The 20811-nt window shown below is 37.0% G+C and overlaps 1 protein-coding gene across 10 annotated transcripts in view; it reads left to right on the forward strand.

The window, feature by feature from the left end:
• Positions 1-20811, forward strand: part of AUTS2 (activator of transcription and developmental regulator AUTS2) — a 1204012-nt gene that overhangs the window by 645404 nt on the left and 537797 nt on the right. The gene's annotated exons all lie outside the window — the stretch shown is intronic.

Genomic DNA, 20811 nt, shown 5'->3' on the forward strand with positions numbered 1-20811 from the left:
GCTGCTTGCTGTCTTCTTAAAAATCTCGACCTAAACTGAAAATGGAATGTAGAAGTGAAAATGTTACCCAGGGGCCACCCCCAACAGTATTGTGTTTCATTATGTCTCCAGCAGGCCTAGTGAGCAGAGGGGATTTTAGTGCTGTCCGCTTTAGCTTTGCCGGCAAGGCCTTTTGACAGGACCAATACTAATGCTGTCATTTCCTCTAGTGCCCTGTGCATCTGTCTTGTGGCCGCCCCTCTTAGATCGTGGACTGCCTGCTCCCTCCCTTCTTATTTACTTTCCTCTTTTAGCTTAGCAAGTCCTCTTTCTAACTTTAAGAGTTCTCTAGATCTCACCAGTCTCCCTTTCCTGTCCAAGGAGTCAGATGCTTTGAGCAGGCTACCTTGAGCACCACTGTATCATGCTTTACATTTTATGTCTCCTCCTTGCCTGTAGACAGTAACCCCTCTGACTTTATTGTTAGTGGGTTTTTTTTTAACTGTAGGATGACTAAGATTTATTGCATGTCATTAGTAAACACAAATTGTCATTTTCCTCCTCTTAGCTTTTCTCTTACAATCCCCCACCCTATTTATATTACTTCTGAGCTCCAGAGAAACAAGATGTGCATGCGCTCATCATCAGAGAGATGCGTTTCTGTGTGTGTGTGTGTGTGTGTGTTTGTGTGTGCATGTACATGCACTTGTTTGTGTGTGGTTATAGGCCTGATCAGACAGCTGTCAGTTTATCAATTAGTAGAACTCCCTAATTAAGTATTTGCTTTGAGCAATAGAGCTCTTATTGGTTGTGAGGTAACTTGGCAGGAGGGAGTCTGTTACCAATGTAATAGAGATGCCTGAGCAGATCATTTCGTTGAGCAGATACTATTTGATGTCCTTTAATCATCAGACTCCTCCACTTTTCCTTCTTCTGGGCTCCTGATTTCTCCCTAAACATCCAGAGTCTCTCCTCCATAGTTTACGAACTACAAAACTTACAAAACTGTTTTACAAACCCTCTGCATCCCGAGTATCTTCTCCAGCCCCCATGTCTTGGGGTTGGCCACATCAGGTCTCCCTGACTGCTTCCTTTCCCAGGCCCTACTACCTACTCTGGTCCATCATTTGTCTTTTGAGAAGATGATTTTTCAGTTCTTTTCTATAGTTTAGAAAATCAGAATTAATTGATTAAATTTTAACCCCTTCTACCTTTCTCCTCCCCTACCATAAAAATTCATGCAGAGCCAGCCCTGCAACCTAATTTTTTTTGTTTTGTTTTTGAAACAGGGTTTCGCTCTTTTTGTCCAGGCTGGAGTGCAATGGCGCGATCTTGGCTCACTGCAACCTCTGCCTCCAGAGTTCAAGGGATTGTCCTGCCTCAGCCTCCTGAGTAGCTGGAATTACAGGCACCCACCACCACGCCCGGCTAATTTCATATTTTTAGTAGAAACAGGGTTTCACCATGTTGGCCAGGCTGGTCTTGAACCCCTGACCTCAGGTGATCTGCCCACCTGGGACTCCCAAAGCGTTGGGATTACAGGCATGAGCCACCACGCCCAGCCCCTGCAACCTAATTTTTTAAGGAGAGGTGGTAAGGTTCATTACATGAAACATACCACTTGGAATTCTTGAAAAATTAATTGCATTTGCTGAGCACCTACTATCTTTAAGGCAATGTACATAAGAATGGAGGAGACACTAAGAAATTTGAGTCCCACTGCTGTTGCTGGTTGGGAAAGTACGGCAGAAACACATGAATATTTGGAGGTCCTGTGGTTTAAGTAATGGTGGGTAAGAACTCTTTGGGCCAGATGGGATCAATGACTCACTGAATATTATAATCAGAGATGTGAGTGCAGAATAAGGAGGAGATATGACTCGGGACTGGTGTAGTTCTTAGAGGTTGCCTGAGCTGGCTAGCATGACATTCCTACTAAGCAATGTGCCTAGCAACCAGAATCTCCCAGCCCCGGTAGCCAAGGAGCACAGGTGGTAGGCTGTAGGAGATTTAATGCAACACAGCTGGGTTCAATATGGTGCATCTTTCAGAGCCCTGGCTACAATTGATGTAACCTGGTAACTAGTAGCTTTGACTTTGATGTCTGACACATCTGGTTGTGAATATTCCCTGAACCACTCTTAAGAGTTTCTCAACTCTTTGAGTCTGAGTTTTCTTGATTGTAAAATGGTGTTTGATAATACATATGTGGTTTTCATAGGGATTTTGTAAAGTGCCTGGCATATGGAAGGAGCTGGGTAAATGATGGTGGTATACTTACAATCTTAAGGGCAGAAGGATTGAATTAAATACAGAACGAGGCCTAGGGACTCTTGCTATACTCCCTTCTCCCTCCCATCTAGTATTACTAACATCTTTCCAGAAACCATTCTTCTTTATGTTGGTTTTGGCCCTTTGTGTCCCCATCTCTAGCCCTTTATTCAGTTGGTCTGCTCAAGGCTTGCATACCATTTTTGGCATTGAACATGTGACCCTCTAATATAGCATGTACAATATGGTAACTTAAGAAAATAAATATATGTATGCGTAGAAAACACAGCATCCTCCTTTAATTCATGGTATTATGGGTGATTACAGTTTTCTTTTAGTTTAAGCCTGCAAAGTGTTTATAGTAAAAAAGTTTCAATGAAATGATTTCCAATTTATAGTAGCTCTTCACTCACAACCGCAAGTCAGAAATCAAATCTTATGCTTAGAAGAAAGCAACTGCAGGACTGTATCCACTTTGGGTTTTGAAGAACAATAGTAAGGCGGTCTGACTCCAAGATTAGGTCCTTTTTGTTTGGGAATATCTAACAAGGAAGTCCATCCCCATGTGCTGGAGAATCCATAAAGTCAATGGCGTCTTATAAAGCCTGAGCAATTGGGAAAGGCTTCCCAGTCAGCTTTTTGGCCTCCTCTAGGTCTTAATTACAAAGCAGATTCGTGGTCCTGCCTGAAATCCAATTGAGACATAGACTCCTCCATCCCAAATGATATCATTATCAACATTGGTTCCCTGTGGTACACATTTGTCATATTCATTATGATTTGTATGTAAGATTCCAGGCCACAATAATAGGGTAAGAGTACATAATGGAAAAAGTAACACAAATGATTTTGATTTCCTTTAAGGAAATTCAGTGCCTCAACATTACAGACTTGCCTTTGTTTTAAAGCTCACTCTATTCCTTATCTAAGAGGAGTCAATATAAAAGATTTTAATTTTAGCCCCATATGCTATAGCTATATATAAATGTTCTGTAAAGTATATCCCCTAGATAAAAGTACTTACTACTTTTTTGAAGTTTTTTTTTAAAAGCCTTTCTTTTGGTAAATAAAAGTCTTTTTAGCTTTGATGTGACTATTACACCCTTGGTTTGGGTTCTTTCTCCATTCCTTCATCCCTAGCCCCTGTGGGACCTCTGTAAGAAAAATGGGAGGGGAGAGAAGCATGGATTCCCTAATAAGTCCCAAAGGTAATCAAAAGAAAGAAATGCAATATGAACAAACTCACAAAATATTCTCGTGCTTCTTTGGGGAATACTTAATGCACATAAGGTCAGGCCTTTGTAATGTTAATTTGAGAGTGTTAGGAAGAAAGCCATCATTTTACAGGCAGTGTTGCTCTCTGAAAAAAGCTTTGATTTACAGAGAAATGCTGTTCTAACACACCTGCATTAAACCAGTGCCTGCCGGCTTTGAGATGCCTGAGTTGCTTGAGCAGAGGAAATGCTTCATTGAGGATGCTTAGGGCATTTGGCTGAAATAGTAGGAAGCTTGCCAGAGGTCCTATTTTCCTGTGGTCAAAACAACCTGTTCAGTTTGGATATGGTACAGCCCTTATTCTTTATATAAGTGCAGAGTGACAGCACAACTCCGCAATGGCCTCCTCTTCCAAGATTGGCCTTAGGGAGGGAAGTCTTACCAGGCATAGTGAGAGCATAGTTACTATAGGTATCTTGGTTATAGAGGTTAGACTCGAACAGCCTGGTTTCCACCTCAGGTGGTTGCCAGTGCCTTCTCATCAACTTGCAAACCTCATATTGTGTAGAGGAGATTGTGTGGCTGGAAGGAATGAATTCATCTCAAACCCCCAAAACAGGGTCTGGACAAGTGGCCATCCAATCTGTACCAGAACATTGCCAGAGACTGGCCATGAATTATCGTCAGAGGCCTCTCAGTTCATCTTTGGTTCTCCTCTCTCCTCCATTTCTGTTTCTTCCTTCTTCCGTGCATACTTCCCCTGCTCTTTCCTTCTGCCTTTTATATTGGTCTTTATTCTACTTTTGGGTGTTATACAAATCAGAAAACATTTTTATGTTAAAACAAATTAAATATGAATACTCTGTGAAGTGCCTGACATACAGTAGACACTCAATTACTTCCTCCATTCCATCCTTCTGTGTGATAACTCTTCTAGTATTTGAGATTATGTTATCATGAGAATATATGAGAATGTTATCATGCCCCTTCTGAGTTAATCTTATTCAACCCAGTTTCTCATCCCTTCATCTTAGTCTCCCTGCCCTCAAGTGTAGTCCACTGTATGTACACGTGAGTGTATCTTAAAGTACAGTTTTCAAAACTAACTGCACTTCTCTATGTAGGATCTGATTTACCAATTTTTTATGAAGGAATGAGGAAAAAGAGAGAGCAAGAGAGGAAGAGGGGAGAAATGCCGTGCTTTTCTAGAGGAGCAAATATATGGAAATTACCCTTGTTTCTTCTCTAAAGTAGTAAAGGTCACAGCAGTAGTTGCAAAACCCGTAGGCCGCCTACCGCCTTCCACACATTCAGCATTACTATTCTTGCCTATTTTACCCTTAGGCATCCTTTATTTCTTGCACAGATGGTCTCACTCAGGCCTAACAAAATGTTTTAAGCTTTGCATAAATTAAAACAAGAGGTCTCTGAGTACAAAAGTGCAACTTGTTTTTTACTTGAAAACAACTATGCTGGCATCTTTTACAAAATTACAGCCTCAAGCCAGGTTTCCATAATCAGTTTTCCTTTAAAAAATAGAGGGGAAAGAATGTATCAATATGTATGTGTGTGTGTGTGTGTGTATGTGTATATATATAATGTATGTATGTATACCAAACACAAATGGTTCTAATCAGTGGGACTATGACTTTATGCTGTTCTGTATTCCTTTGAAGGTTGATCAGGCATGAGTGGTGGGTGATTCAGTTTGAATAAATAGATTTGGAAAAATTTAATTTTGGGGGTCCAGGATTTCTGAGTTTCTTCATTAGTTTACTACATGATAACAACTGTTGAGACATTTAAGCTTACAGGGACTCCCTCCTAGAACTCTTTACTATGTACCTTATAACAGAGTTTTACTCAGGCTAACCTTGACTGTGCTCAATTGAAAGAAAGTGATGAGTCAGCCCAAAGAGAAATAGTCTGTTTCTCCCAACTCTGTGATAATGTGTCCCAAAGTAGTGACACATGGCATATTCCATTCTTAAGATAACTGGCAGACAATTTGTACAATCTTTTAGACACATTGCTCCCCTTTGATTCACACATCATCACCAAAAGGGTAATGCTACAAATCTTTTCTCTTTTCGTGACTACTCTTAATAGGGATGTGGCTTGTAAAGAAGCTTATTGATGTGCTTTGCTTGAAATTAGAATCATTAGACTGGGCCTGCCCTCTCATTTTTACCTTGACAGTAATAGTAAGAGTATGGGAGATACCTTATTATTACTCTTACTGTAATAGTAATACTATTACAGTATAGTAATACTATATGCAGTATAGTAATACTATTACAGTAATAGAGTATGGGAGATACTCCTACTCTTACTGTTACTGTCAAGGTAAAAATGAGAGGGGTACTGTGTGAGTTATTTTTTATATACTATCACCTTTTAATGACCCTTTGAGCCCATTATAGAGAAGTTGGACAATATAGAATAGAAAGAAGAAAAAGTTATTTTTTCTTTATTTTCCACAGTTAACATTTTCACATATTTCATTATGTTTATTTCCTCACATAGTAGTGATCATACTTTCAACACATCGTACTGTAGATTTTACTGTAGATGTTATATTCATTTGTTCACTTAATCTAATAATTTGAATATACTTTACTATTAAGAACTCCTTTTGTTAAAGATCAAATTGTTTTAAAACTTAAGTTAGAAAGCATTTTCAGCATTGGATAATGCCAGCCAGGACATATAAACTATCTTTAGAAATGAATCTAACCCTTAAATGAAATCCAGCCACCAATCTAGTGTTTCTTTGTAATAAACAGAATATTTTTCTGTGTTATTGCATCTCACAGGAGTCTACTCCTCGAGGGTTCAATGGTAAAAATGCTCAGTAATCATGCTCTAGAGTTTCTCATCCCTCTAAAGAACACACTTGCAGCAGTTCTGTGAATGACTAGGGATTAGCAGGAACGGATGTCAGGTGAATGTTGGCACCACTGATACAATTGATTTGCTTTATGGATTTTTTTGTTTCAGTATGATTCTGCATAGATGGCATTTGTAATTATGACCATTTGGATCATGTGAAAAATGATAAATTTTCAGTGAAAGGGAATGGTGCTTGATCCTTCTCTTTGTCTTTGAACTGTTTAGAAACACTAAACTTAACTGATAAAAGTAAGTGCAAGATGGCTGGGCGCGGCAGCTCACACCTGTAATCCCAACACTTTGGGAGGCCGAGGCGGCGGGGTTACTTAAAGTGAGGAGTTCATGACCAGTCTGGCCAACATGGTGAAACCCTGTCTCTAGTAAAAATACAAAAATTAGCTGGGTGTGGTGGCGCATGCCCTCTAGTCCCAGCTACTTGGGAGGCTGAGGCAGGAGAATCACTTGAACCCAGGATATGAAGGTTGCAGTGAGCCAAGGTTGTACCACTGCACTTCAGCCTGGGAGAGTGAGATGCTGTCTCAGAAAACAAACAAAAAAATTATATATATATATAACAAAATAAATAAAAATAAATAAAAAAAAATAAGTGTAAGACATCTTAGAAGTACTGCAGTTTTTTAAAGCTCTTGACAGACTAACTTTATTTATGCAGGTAAATTCTAGTTCTTTTGAGCAATATGTTAATAAGTCACTGCTAATGGCCTAATAGTTTTTAACTTATGATTAAAGACCCATAATGGAACTAGCAGCAATTTCATAACCCACCAGTCTAATTGTTTCACAGTGAACAATTATTTGCCTTGTGAATACTTACAGTAAATATTTTTGTAAAGTTTATCTTTGTTTCCTAAACAGTGATATTTGTTTTGTATGTTCTATAAATGGAATATATTCTGCAGTTTGGTTTTTTGCTCCTTAGTTGCTGAGAATTGACTGTGTTGTTGCACATAGCTGTAATGCATTCATTTTCACTGCCCTGTAGTGTTCCATTGTATGAATATACTATGGTTTACATATACCTTGTGTTGATGGACAGTGGACATATACAGGTTGTTTCCACTTTTGATTGTCAGAAATAGTGCTGTTTGACTATTCTTTTATGTGTGTCCTGGCACATACCCTTGATACTTACCTAGCATTAGAATTGCTTGGGTTCTGTAGTCCCAGCTACTCGGGAGGCGGAGGCAGGAGAATGGCCTGAACCCGGGAGGCGGAGCTTGCAGTGAGCTGAGATCCGGCCACTGCACTCCAGCCTGGGTGACAGCGCGAGACTCCGTCTCAAAAAAAAAAAAAAAAAAAAAAAAAAGAATTGCTTGGGTTTAGGGTGTGCACATAAGGAACATTACTGGATAATGCCAAGTTGATTTCAAAACTAATTGTACCAGTTTCCACTCTAACTAGCAGTGTAGAATTGTTGCCATCATTTCCACATTCTTATCAATGCTCTTATCACACTTCATATGAAGTAATCTTGTTATTTCATATGCCTTATTGTGGTTTTAATTTGAATTTTTCTGCCCTGGTTTCCTCTTCTGAGCATGTTCTTTTGGGTTTTTTCATCTATGTCTTTATTTTAATGTTGAATTTTTTTGTATTCAGTTGTAAGAGTGCTTTATATATTTTGATCACTATTGCTTTGTGAATAATGTGTGTTTCAAAACATTTCCTAAATTGTCGTTTATCAGTGCATTCTGTTTATGGTGTCTTGTGATAAAAAGAAGTTCTTAATGATAGAATAGTTGAGTTTATCAAACTTTTCCTGTATGGTTTGAGTCTTGTTTTGAGAATTCATCCCTACTCTGAGGTCATAAAAACATTCTTATATATTGTTTTCTAAAAGTGTTCTAGTTTTATCTTTTATACTTAATTCATTACTTTATCTAGAATTAATCTTCGTGTACGATGTGAGGTAAGGTAAGGGTTCAATTTTACTTTTCTCCATATGGATAAGCAACTATATTACCATTACCATAATATATTTTTAAAGTTTCTTTATCTCTCAGTGATCTGATGGACCAACTGTCATAAATTATGCCTCCAAATTTGCATAGTTTTATTTCTGAGTTTTCTCTTTGATTTGTTCGCTAATTTATATGACAACACAACACTGTTGAAATTATTACAACTTTTAATTATTGCTTGATATTTTAAAATTCAGTCTCCCTCCCCCACCTCTTATTATGTTTCAGGTACACATTGGTGACTCTTGTCTTACTGCTTTCCTGTGTAAAATTTAGAATCAGCTCATCAAGTTTCATATTCTCAAAAAAGTGAAATTTTCATTGGAATTGCATTGTTTATTAGATAATTTAGAAGGAATTGGCATCTTTATGATACTGATTCTTCTAGTCCTTGAATATAATATTTATGTTCATTTATTTAAATCTTTTTCTCCTTCCATAAAATGTTATGGTTTTTCTCTATATTATTCTTTATTACCTATTTGCAAATTTCTATTAGATTTGTTCCCAGGTACTTGATTTTTTTTTGGTGCGATTATAAATGGTATCTTTGAAAACCTTGTTAACAGCAGCAATTCTCTTTCTTCGTCTATACCCAAAATCATTCATAGCAGGGACTCAGATATTTGTTCATCAGTGTTCATAGCAGCACTATTTAGAATAACCAAAAGGTAGAAATAACCCACATATCCATTGACTGATAAAGGGATAAAGAAAGTGTAGTATATGTATACAATGGAATATTATTCAGCCTTAGGAAGGAAATGTTGACCCATGCTGCCATATGGATGAACCTTGAAGACATTATGGTAAGTGACACAAGTCAGTCACTAAAAGAATACTGTATAATTTCACTTATATCCAGCGCCTACCATAGTCAAAGTCATAGAGACAGAAAGTAGAATGGTGATTGTCAGAGGCCGGTAGAAGAGGGAACAGGCTCTTATTGTTTAACTAGGTTTCAGTTTGGGAAGATGAAAAAATTTCCGGAGCTTGATGGTGGTGATAATTGAACAACATTATGATATAATTAATACTATTAAACTACACACTTAATGGTTAAAATGGTAAATTTTATTTTAGTGAATATTTTACCACAGTAAAAATTATATGTTCTAAAATTTATTGCTGGTGTATAGAAATACATTTGATTTTTGCATATTGATTTTGAATCTAGCAACCTTGCCAAACTTATTAGTTATAGTAAGTTTTTTGCAGCTTGTCTAGATTTCTGTATATGCAGTCATGTCATAATGAGTGTTTTTTTCATCTTTTCCAATCTTTATACTTTTATTTATTTATCTTGGGTTATCCAGTTACTTATGACATTCAATAATGTCAAATAGAATAATGACAAATAGAATAATAATAGCAGGATCTCTTGCCTTGATCTTAAAAGAAGTGCTTAGAATATTTCCCATTAAATGTGGTACTTTGTTTTGTTTTGTTTTTAGGTAGCTTTTATCAGATTAAGGAAGTTCCCTTCTATTTCTAGTTTGCTGAGATTTAATTTTTATTATGAATGACTGTCAGATGATTTATTGAAATGATGATGTGATTTTCTTCTAATCTGTTAGTGTGATAAACTACAGTAATTGATTTTCCAATGTTAAATCAATCTGTAATTCCTGGGTTAAACATAAATTGATTATGACATATTATACCTTTCACACAATGCTAGATTCAGTTTGCTGACATTTTACTTAGGATTTTTTCATCTAAGTTCATGAGTCCAGTTGTCTTGTAGTATTTTTCTCAAATCATCATTGTGAGGATTGTTATCAAGATTATAGTAACCTAATAAAATGAATTGCAGAGTGGAATTATTTCTGCCTTTGGTAGTAGGTAGAATTCACCATTTAAACTAAGGATTGTCAAAGTTTTTCTGTACAGGACTAGGTTGCCTCTGTTGAAGCTACTTAGTTCTCCCATTGGAGTGTAACAGCAGCCACAGACAGTACATAAATGAAAGAGTGTGGCTGTGTTCCAATAAAACTTTATTTACAATAGTAGCAGCAGGCTAGATCTGATCTGTGGGCAACTCCTGGTTTAAAACATGAGATTCAAATTTATTTGTTGGAAGATTTATTTTTATTTTCTCTCTCCATCTCTTTTATTGTTGGAATCTCATTCAAATATTTTATTCCTTCTTGCATCAATTTTATTTTCATATTTCTAGGAAGTTTTAAATTTCATTTAAGCTTTCAAATTTATTAAATAATTTGGGGACCCTCTGTCACATTCTTAATATCTGCTACTTTGTAACTAATTCTCCTCCTTTACTTTCTGCAGTTGGTTATTGTTGCCATTTATTTTTTGAATGTGTGTTGTTTTATTCTTGATCCTTCTTGCTGAGAAATATTGGATGTTATTAACCTCTTCAAAGAATCAACTTTTTGCCTTGTTTATTTTCTTCTTTGCTTTGTTGTATATTTTTTATCTTAGCTTTGTCATGATTTTATTTCTTCCAACTTCTTTAGGTTTAACTGTTCATCTTTTACAATTTTGTAAATTGATGGTTTGTTACATTTTTAGCCTTATTTAAAAAATATATGTATTTCAAGGCTGTCAATTTTTCTTTAGTAGTTCAGCTTCATATAAAAAATTTTGATATGTTATCTGTTATTGTTTAATTAAAGCTATTTTAGGTTTTTCTGTATGTTGACTTCTTTAACTCACATTTAGAAATTTTTTTAAAAATTTGAGATATATGGCTGTTTTCTAGATTTTTTTCCTTTCCATCACTGGGAACATGATCTGTGTGCTACTAATTTTTTTAATTTGTTGATACTTAATTATGGCCCAGTATATTGCTAGTTTTCTGCATGGTGTATCAGTTTGAAAAAAAATTACGTATCCTACAGTTACTGAATTGGTGTTACCTATATGTGTGGTAAAACAAACATATTACTTTTGTCATTGAGATTATATCATTAGTAATTATCTTTCTGCTTGATGTTTCTAGTACTAAGGGAGGTATGTTACAAATCTTCACCATGATTCTGGCTTGTAGTTCTCTCAGATTTTGCCATATATCTATACTTTTTAAGACTGTGTAACATTGGATATATTTTTATGATGAATCAAATATTTTATTCTAATGACCTTTTTAATCTATAGAAATTTTTTTGCTTTAAAGCTTATTTAGTCAACATTTATTATAACTATAACAGCATACTTTTAATTGCTATTTCCCATATATATATATAATATATATATTATATCTATAATAATATATTATATAATATATATAATATATATATATTATAATATATATATAATATATATAATATATATATATTATATCTGTTTACTTGTGACTCTTCTGTCTCTGTGTGTTTTTGTTGTGTTTTTTTGTTGCTGTTGTTTTTGAGACAGTATTGCTCTGTTGCCCAGGCTGGAGCGCAGTGGTGTGATCTCGGTTCACTGCAACCTCCACCTCCCGGGCTCAAGCGATTCCCCCACCTCAGCCTTCCGAGTAGCTGGGACTACAGGTACCCACCACCACACCCAGCTAATTTTTTTTTTTAGTAAAGGTGGGGTTTTGCCATGTTGGCCAGATTGGTCTCAAACTCCTGACCTCAAGTGATCCGCCTGCCTCAGCCTCCCAAAGTGCTGGGATTACAGGCATGAGCCACCGTGCCCAGCCATGTCTCTATGTTTTAGGTATGTTTCTTATAGGTACTATATAGATTGATTTTTTTTTTTAATTTTTTTTCTCAGACCTCACAGGGATGAAGATGTTTTCAAAAGCTCTTCTGATCAAATAATATTTGTCCATTAAATGGAGCTTTTTGTCTGTTTATAAGTATAGATCAATTAGAACTTATTTTGTGCATTCCATTTTTTGCCCTTTCTACATTTTTTTTCTGATTTCTTGCTTTTCTTTGAATTGTTTCTTCTTCTTTTTTTTTCTGCGATTTCAGAAATTCTATAAACTATTTTCATTCTTTTGATTGTTACTCTAGAAATTTAATAAAAACATTTCAAAGTCTAAAGTTACTCGGGAGGAAAGGAAAGATAATGATGAATACAGGGACTTTTGAACACTTTAATTCCCATCAGTTTGTTATCATTTATCTTAATCCTGTTGTATACACCCAGCAGATGATATTGTTCAGAATTAACCACATATTTTACCATATTTTATTCTTCATTTTTATTGCTTTCAGACCATTCATGTTGGATCACTTGTATTCTAGATAAATTATATTTTTTAGAGAATTTTTACTATGGAAAGATACTTTTGGCCGGGCGCGGTGGCTCAAGCCTGTAATCCCAGCACTTTGGGAGGCCGAGACGGGCGGAACACGACGTCAGGAGATCGAGACCATCCTGGCTAACACCGTGAAACCCCGTCTCTACTAAAAATACAAAAAACTAGCCGGGCGAGGTGGCGGGCGCCTGTAGTCCCAGCTACTCCGGAGGCTGAGGCAGGAGAATGGCGTAAACCCGGGAGGCGGAGCTTGCAGTGAGCTGAGATCCGGCCACTGCACTCCAGCCCGGGCTACAGAGCAAGACTCCGTCTCAAAAAAAAAAAAAAAAAAAAAAGATACTTTTTACTCTGTGATATTTTAAGTTGACAAGTTTCACTTCAGATATTAAAGATGTCATTCTAGTGTCTTCAAGATTCTACACTGTTACTGTTGAAATATAAGGTGTTATTTAATTGTTGCTTCTTTTAATGTAATTTGTTCTTTCTCTGGCTGCTTTTAAGTCTTTGTTTTGTCTTTGGTGTGCATTTAGGTTGAAATTATTTTTGCATAACCTGCTTAGGATTTGTTGTCTTTTTTTAATTTTAAATTATGTTTTATTTAACCCAGTAGGTCCAAAATATAATTTCAATATGTGTCATCAACCACACTGCAAGCCCTCAAAAGCCACATGTGGCCAGTGGCTACCATACTGGAAACCATATGGGACAGTTCTATAGAATGGAGTTTAGTGTGCATTCGAATAAATTGGAAATCTCACTTAAATGCAAGCTCCTGGGACCTGTTCTTAGGGGCTCGGATTCAGTAAGTCAGCAGAGAGACCCTGGGATCTTCATTTTTAACAAGTTTCCCCAAATGACTCCAATGAGGGTGGTCTACAGAACGCTCTTTGAGAAACACTGATGTGTAGGAGATTGTTCAGGGCAAAGCAGAAGGTTCACCCGACTCTCAGGGAACCAGAATAACCTGAGTAACCATGAGATCATTTTTACAGGATCCACATACCTAAGAGGATGTGCCACTGCAGTTTTCGTTGTTCTCTGAATCACACTCAGTAAGTGGATTTGATACATGCATGTGATGATGCAGGTGCCCTGATGGGACATAAAGATTTCAAGTGGGGCCCATTTGTTCTTGCGTCAAATTATGTTTTAAGTAAAATACTAATGTTTTACCTAAAACATTTAATATTAAGTAAAATATTAATGCTCCTAATAAATAGGGAAGGAGCTCAGACAGAACCCCATTCCATTCAAAGCAAGACAACTTTGAATGGCTGTGAATCTACATAATCGCTTCTCTTTATGAAGCCATTGTTTTATTCAAGGATCTACTAATCGGGTAACACTATCTCCTATACACAAACATGCCCCAAGCTTGGACTCAGTTACAAATAGGGATGAAGGTAAGAATGATCAGACTGTCTGGGTTTTCCTCTCTTAGTGTTTCTCAAAGCATGGTCTGAAGACCAGATAGGGCCGTGATACCAGACATGCAATAGTCAGACCTGCGCATTTGCAGCATTCTCTTCCAGAAACAGATTCACATGGTCAGGTACAGACCCAGAATCTGCAAGGTCCGCCACCCACCTCCACTCTCTGCCACTGGGTAATTCTGATACGGGGGGGTTAGGGTGAAACTAGTGGAACCCATACATACCACACTGTTCTCATCAGAATGAAACTACAAAATTCACTAACATCTCTCTTATTTTTAATTTTAATTATACATGTACTATTTACAATAGCAAAGAAATGGAATCCACCCAAATACCTGTCAATGGTAGACTGGACAAAGCAGACATGGTACATATACATCATAGAACACCATGCAGTCACAAAAAAACGAGATCATGCCCTTTGCAGCAACATCAACAGAGGTAGAGGCCACCTTCCTAGGCAGACCAACACAGGAACAGAAAACCAAATACTGCAAGTTCTCACCTATGAGTGGGAGCTAAACAACAACAATGCACGGACACTAGAAGGGGAATAACAGACACTGGGGCCTACTTGAGGGTGGAGGGTGGTAGGAGGGAGAGGATCAAAACACTATCAGGTACGATGCTTATTACCAGGTGACAAAATTATCTCTACACCAAACCCCCGTGGCACGCAGCTTACCCACGTAACAAACCGGCACATGTACCCTTGAACTCAAAACAAAAGTTTAAAAAGTATACATGGCATATGGATAAATTTCCAGTTATAAAATGTTTATTTATTTATTTATTTTTGAGATGGAGTCTCACTCTGTCGCTCAGGCTGGAGTACAGTGGCACGGTCTCGGCTCACTGCAACCTCTGCCTCCCAGGTTCAAACAGTTCTCCTGCCTCCGCCTCCTGAGTAGCTGGGATTACAGGTGCCTGCCACTACGCCCAGCTAATTTTTTGTGTTTTTAGTAGAGACGGTGTTTCACCATGTTGGCCAGACTGGTCTTGAACTCCTGACCTCATGATTCACCCACTTCAGTCTCCAAAGTGCTGGGATTACAGGTGTGAGCCACCACCACACCCAGCCAATATAAAATATTTCAACAAATACAAGTAAATTAAGTAAAAAGTTCCCTCACCTCTTCTCTAAATGTACTCTTCCCCCAAGGTAACCACTTTTATCAGTTAATTTTAGGGATTTCTTGTCTTCTTGTATCTTTGGATTGATATTTTTCATCAGTTTTGGAAAATTGTCTGTTCAATTTCTTTTCAAATATTGCCAACTCCTCATTCTCTCTTTCCCTTCCTCTTCTCTGGGAACTAAGATTAGATGTTTGTTAGACCTTCTTTCTCACTGCGTCTTCCTTGACTCTCATCATTTCTGTACTACATTCCAGATGATGTTTTATTTTAGCTTCCAGTTTGCTTGTTGGCTCTTCACGAGTACCTAATCTGTTGTTAATTCTGATTACTGAGATTTTCAATTTTGATTAATATAGTTTGTTTTTATAATTTTTTAAAATTTAGCTTTTTATTTGGAAGTCATTTCAAATATGAAAATCATTGTAAGGTCAGAAACTATGTGAATAATACCATACACCTTTTACCTGGAGCCTCTGATTCTTATTTCACTCCATTTGATTTATAATTTGTTTTGTCTCTCTCGGATATATTATTTTCTGACCATTTAAAGATAAATTTTATACATTATGACCTTTTTCACTAAACAGTTTAGGTTATATATTTCTTAATAGGAATATTCTCTTACCTTACAGTATAGTTATCAACTGTGAATATTGCTGCAATGAACATGAGAGTATAGGTACCTCTTTGGCATACTGATTTCAATTTCTTTGGATTTATATCAGAAGTAAGACTACTGGATGATAGTGTAATTCTATTTTTAATTTTCTGACGAACTTCCATACTGTTTTCCTTCATGGCTGTATTAAGCTACATTCCCATGAACAGTGCACATTTACAGTTACATTCCCACGAACGGTGAACATTTCTCCACACCACTGCCAACCCTTACCTTTCATCCTTTTGATATCTCATTGTGACTTTAATTTCCCTGTTGATCAGTGATGATGAGCATTTTTTCATATGTCTGAAGGCCATTTGTATGCCTTCTTTGGAGAAGTATCTATTTAGGCCCTTTGCCCATTGGTGGGTTATTTGTTTTATTGCTATTGAGTTGTTTGAGTTCTTTATATATTTTGGATATTAACCCCATATTAAATGTATGGTTTGCAAACATTTTCTCCCAATTTGCAGGCTATTTCTTAACTCTGTTAATCGCTTTTTTTTGCTGTGAAGAAGATTTTTAGGTTGATACAATCCCACTTGTTAATTTTTGTTTTTGTCACCTGTGCTTTTGGAGTCATATTCAAGAAATCTTTTCCTAGATCAATGTTGTGGAACATTTTCCTATGTTTTTTTCCAGTAATTTTACAGTTTCAGATCTTACATTTAAGTTTTCCATCCATTTTGAGTTTATTTTTGTAAACGGTATGAAGTAAGCATCCAATTTCATTATTCTGCTTGTGGATATCCAGTTTTCCCAATACCAGTTATTAAAGAGACTATCTTTTCTCCATTGTGTGCTATTGGCATCTTTGTAGAAAATCAACTAACCAAAAGTGTGTGGGTTTACTTCTGTGTTCTCTATCCTGTTTCATTGGTAATTTGTCTTTCTGCCAGTACCATACCTTTATGATCAATATAGCTTTGTAATAGATCTTGAAGTCTAGGTAACATGATATTTCTTTTTCATTTTTTCTTTATGTAGTCAATATTAATTTATGAATCCCTATTTTCCTAAGCAGTCTTGAATTCATTACTGAATAATTTTAGTACTCGTATTATTTCATATTTGGCCAGTGGTATCCACATCTAAAATGGCTCCGGTAACCTAGTGGTGTGCTCCTGTCATTGATTTGAGCAGTTGTTTATGTTACGGCATAACAAGATGTCATTTTGTATCTACTCTGCCTTAGTCCTGGAATGGAAAAAAAGAAATTTTTTGAATTCAAAACTGTTGATTCTTTATTTAAAATCTTTAACTCTGTGAGTACATAGTAGGTGTTGTTGATTTTTTTAAGACTCTTAATTCTCCTTGAGACATTACATAGACTTACCGTGTCTGAAATATCAATGTCTGAAGCATTTCCAATGATTTATATATCTGATTGTTGTTATCTGCCTGCTTTCACTCATCCTTTTGCCTTTCCTTACTTGTTTGGTAATTTTTACTGTGAATTGCTCATTTCCCTGAGAACTTTGTGTGAGTATTGCTTGTTTTTCCTGGAATTTTTAGGAATTCTTTGACACCTGGGAGAAAGGTGGTTTTTACCAGATATTTGATTATTTCGTGTATCTAGTGAAACTACCTGTGTGAGACCTTCTTATTATATTCTCAGGTTGAGGTTTTTCTTTTCAGACCATTTTATGTAAATTAAGGCCTTAAAACTCTATGAGAGTTAGCTTGTCATTATGCATTATCAGAAGAGATTTTTTTTTCTCTTGTCAATACTATTTGAGATGAGAAATTTTCATTGCAATTTAGTTGAGGGAGAGGGTAGTTTATTTTTAGTTCACCTAGCACTGAATGTGTAGGTCTTTCGTGTATAGCTCTGTTGGGAAGTCTTCTACTAAATGTCTTACCTGGGTGGGGGCCATGTGCTATGTTCTTGATCCCTGGATTTGTAAAGACTTGAAGCCAAAGCTGAAGTTCTAACTAGTTTGGGAAACATTAATAAGATGAAACAAAAACTAAATTTTTTTTCTTCTCTTTGCTTTCTTTTTGACCTGAGTATTGCTTACTTTCTGTCTAGCTCATAGATGTAGATTAGAAGAGTATTTTAAACTTCATTCTATTTAGTTTTTAAATTGTTTTCAGTGGAAGTATCAGTCTCGGTACCTCCCATGGCATAAGGCTGGAAATAGCCATGATCCTGCCAAACACGGACACTCTGCAACCTGGACCAAAATATTCTACTCTAAAAATCGAGTAATTATGTCTTTTTCAATAAAATAAAAAGTATAATCATTAATGTAATTTAATTCTTTCATTCCAATCTTCACTCATGCTTTCAACCATAGATTATATTATTCCCCCTTCTTAAGTGGAATTAGTATTTCATTATTCCATAAGGCTCTACAAATACCTTCTTGTTTTGCAAAGACCATCATGAATTCCAGGTGCTCTGTAACCTGATCAGGTTACAGAACTGCTGATGCAACCAAATTTAATCACTTAATGTTCTTCCTAAGCGCCCGTTTTTTTTCTGCTTCTATGACTTGCTCTCACTGCTCGCTATCCCAAACACTGTCCAATTGTACATGTTCCAATGTCACCATTCCTTTTTCTGGCAAATGCTTCAAAAGCTACTGTTTCTATAAAACTTTCCTTTACCCTTCTCTTTTGACTTGTTATGAGCTCCTTTAGTAGTTTGTAATCTCCTTAAGAGCAAATTTCACAAATGTTATATTTGTAATGTCTTATGTAGCAGAGTATTCTCACAGTCTAGAACAGATGGTTCTTCTGTATCTGTTGAAGGAAATGGGAAGATAGCAAAGCAACATAATAGGATAATTTTATTTTTGCCTACTAGACTATCTCAGGATGTATGTGTTTTCAATTCTAAAACAGGTTAGTGGTATTTCAGTTGAAAATGTCTTGACCCTTCTAACATAACAATCCTCATCATAAGTGAGAGAGAAGATTGGGTGAGTAGGGCTCAGTGGGGGAAGCTGGTTCTTTTCACCCACCTTCAGAAATCCAGGTATGGGTTGTTCTGGACCTCGAAATTACTTTTTTTTTTTTTTGGATGGAGTCTCGCTCTGTCACCCAGGCTGGAGTGCAATGGTGTGATCTTGGCTCACTGCAACCTCTGCCTCCTGGGTTCAAGCAATTCTCCTGCCTCAGCCTTCCAAGCAGCAGGGATTACAGGCACGCGCCACCATGCCCGGCTAATTTTTGTATTTTTAGTAGAGACAGGGTTTCACCATGTTGGTCAGGCTGGTCTCGAACTCCTGACCTTGTGATCCACCTGCCTCGGCTTCCCAAAGTGCCAGGATTACAGGCGTGAGCCACCACGCCCAGCCACGAAATTACCTTTAAAAAGGTGGTCTTTAAAAAGCAAATAGGGAGAGACTAATTGCAAAAAGATTAATGATGAAATAAATTATCTTTCTCTTTTCCACTTTTTCTGTGGTGTTCCTTTTGACATTTGCATTCCAACCCAGAGCCCCACAAATAACTGAGTCTGCACTCTTTTGACAAGCAAGGATTGCTCTCAGATGTATTTTATAACCTCAGCTTATATGGGAAGAACTTTTCTTTCCAGAGATGGTTTCGTAGTAATATCCTTCAAAACCTCACCCTGTACAATTTGACTTGTTTTCTTTGTTGTTATGTTTGCTTTGTTTTGGTGAGTTTTACTCATCATTTCAGCCAACTGATAGAAAGAGATAGAATTTTTGTTGGATACTAAATCATGTTGATCAAAAGCACTATTGACCTTGTGTTGTTAAAACTAAAAATATAAGAACAAACCATTTTCTAAGGTTTTTAATTATATGCACTAAAACAGAGTAAGGCCTAGTTTTATTAATCATTGGGTTATGATTTGATGTGGAAAGAACCAGCCTATAACTTTTCCCCTTGTTTAACAGCATTATTGCTGAAAACTTTAATAGACTTAAGTGTACTGGAGCTAGGGAGTGAAATCTTATCTTTCCCTGAATACCAGGGCTGCTTTGTTATGGTGTTTCCATTTGTGGCATAATGAATGTGTAGGACGCTAATGATGTGGTCTCTAGGTGTTCTCCTACTACGCAGAGCACTGATAATGAGCTTCGAGTAATCGGGTACAAGTCCCTGAAGATGAATCCTGATTACCTTCGTGGGGCCATTCCGCTCTGCTCCCTTCCTCCTTGATGTTTCTGTAAAGAACATTTGGATTTTGAAGAGAGTATTGTGTATTTGACTTTTAATTAGATTTGCAGTGCGTTGGGTTAATAAACTAGGGCTGCTTCTTCTTCAGTTTCCTCTGAAGGGATGTGTGTAAATGTTGCACAGTGGGCCAAGAGAACAGAGGGTCGTAACAGGCAGCAGTGGTGGTGTCCCCGGCTTTATGCCCCAGTCCTGAAAAACAGACTTATAGTGGCTGAAGGTGGATTTCATCCCATGGTCCATATTCACAAATGACTTCCAAGTGGCCAAGGACCTGCTAAACCTATTGTATCTGCTCTGTACGAGGAAGCAGTCTCAGAATGAAATACAACAGTTGTCTGTCAGGGCTGCCTCAGAGTCCTGCAAGTTGGTATTATCTGCTTGCATTCAGAAAACAAATCACCATGGCTGACCCCAGCTTTGTACTTACTGTGATCTTAGGGCTTGCATTTTTAGGGACAACTTGCCCTTTATGCCTTTGGTCCCTTTCTGCCTTCTGCTTTTGTTTTTCTGCCAGTTGGGTTCATTTATCTTCCTTCTGTGTTTTGTTATGCTTTTCTTATTATAGCTTTCAGATTAATCATGGACATAGATAGAAAGTACTCTAGCGTCTTTATCCCACCTCAGCTCTCAGTCTGGTGTAGAGCTAAGGGAAGGAGAATTGCCTTCATAGTCAACCTTCAGTGTGGTCCCTGAACTTTTATTTTGTTCAGTTAATCCAGCACATCTCACATTGTGCCCCCAGCTATAATGGGTAGTCTTTTCCTGATCTAAGAAAATTGGATGCCTGGCTTCTGCCTTACTCTTCATTGTTTCTTAAGCATAGTCCTTACATGATGGTCTGGCAGGTCTAATTGTGTGGCTGGG

Source organism: Macaca mulatta, chromosome 3 (genome assembly GCF_049350105.2).
Source record: "Macaca mulatta isolate MMU2019108-1 chromosome 3, T2T-MMU8v2.0, whole genome shotgun sequence".
Taxonomy (NCBI): domain Eukaryota; kingdom Metazoa; phylum Chordata; class Mammalia; order Primates; family Cercopithecidae; genus Macaca; species Macaca mulatta.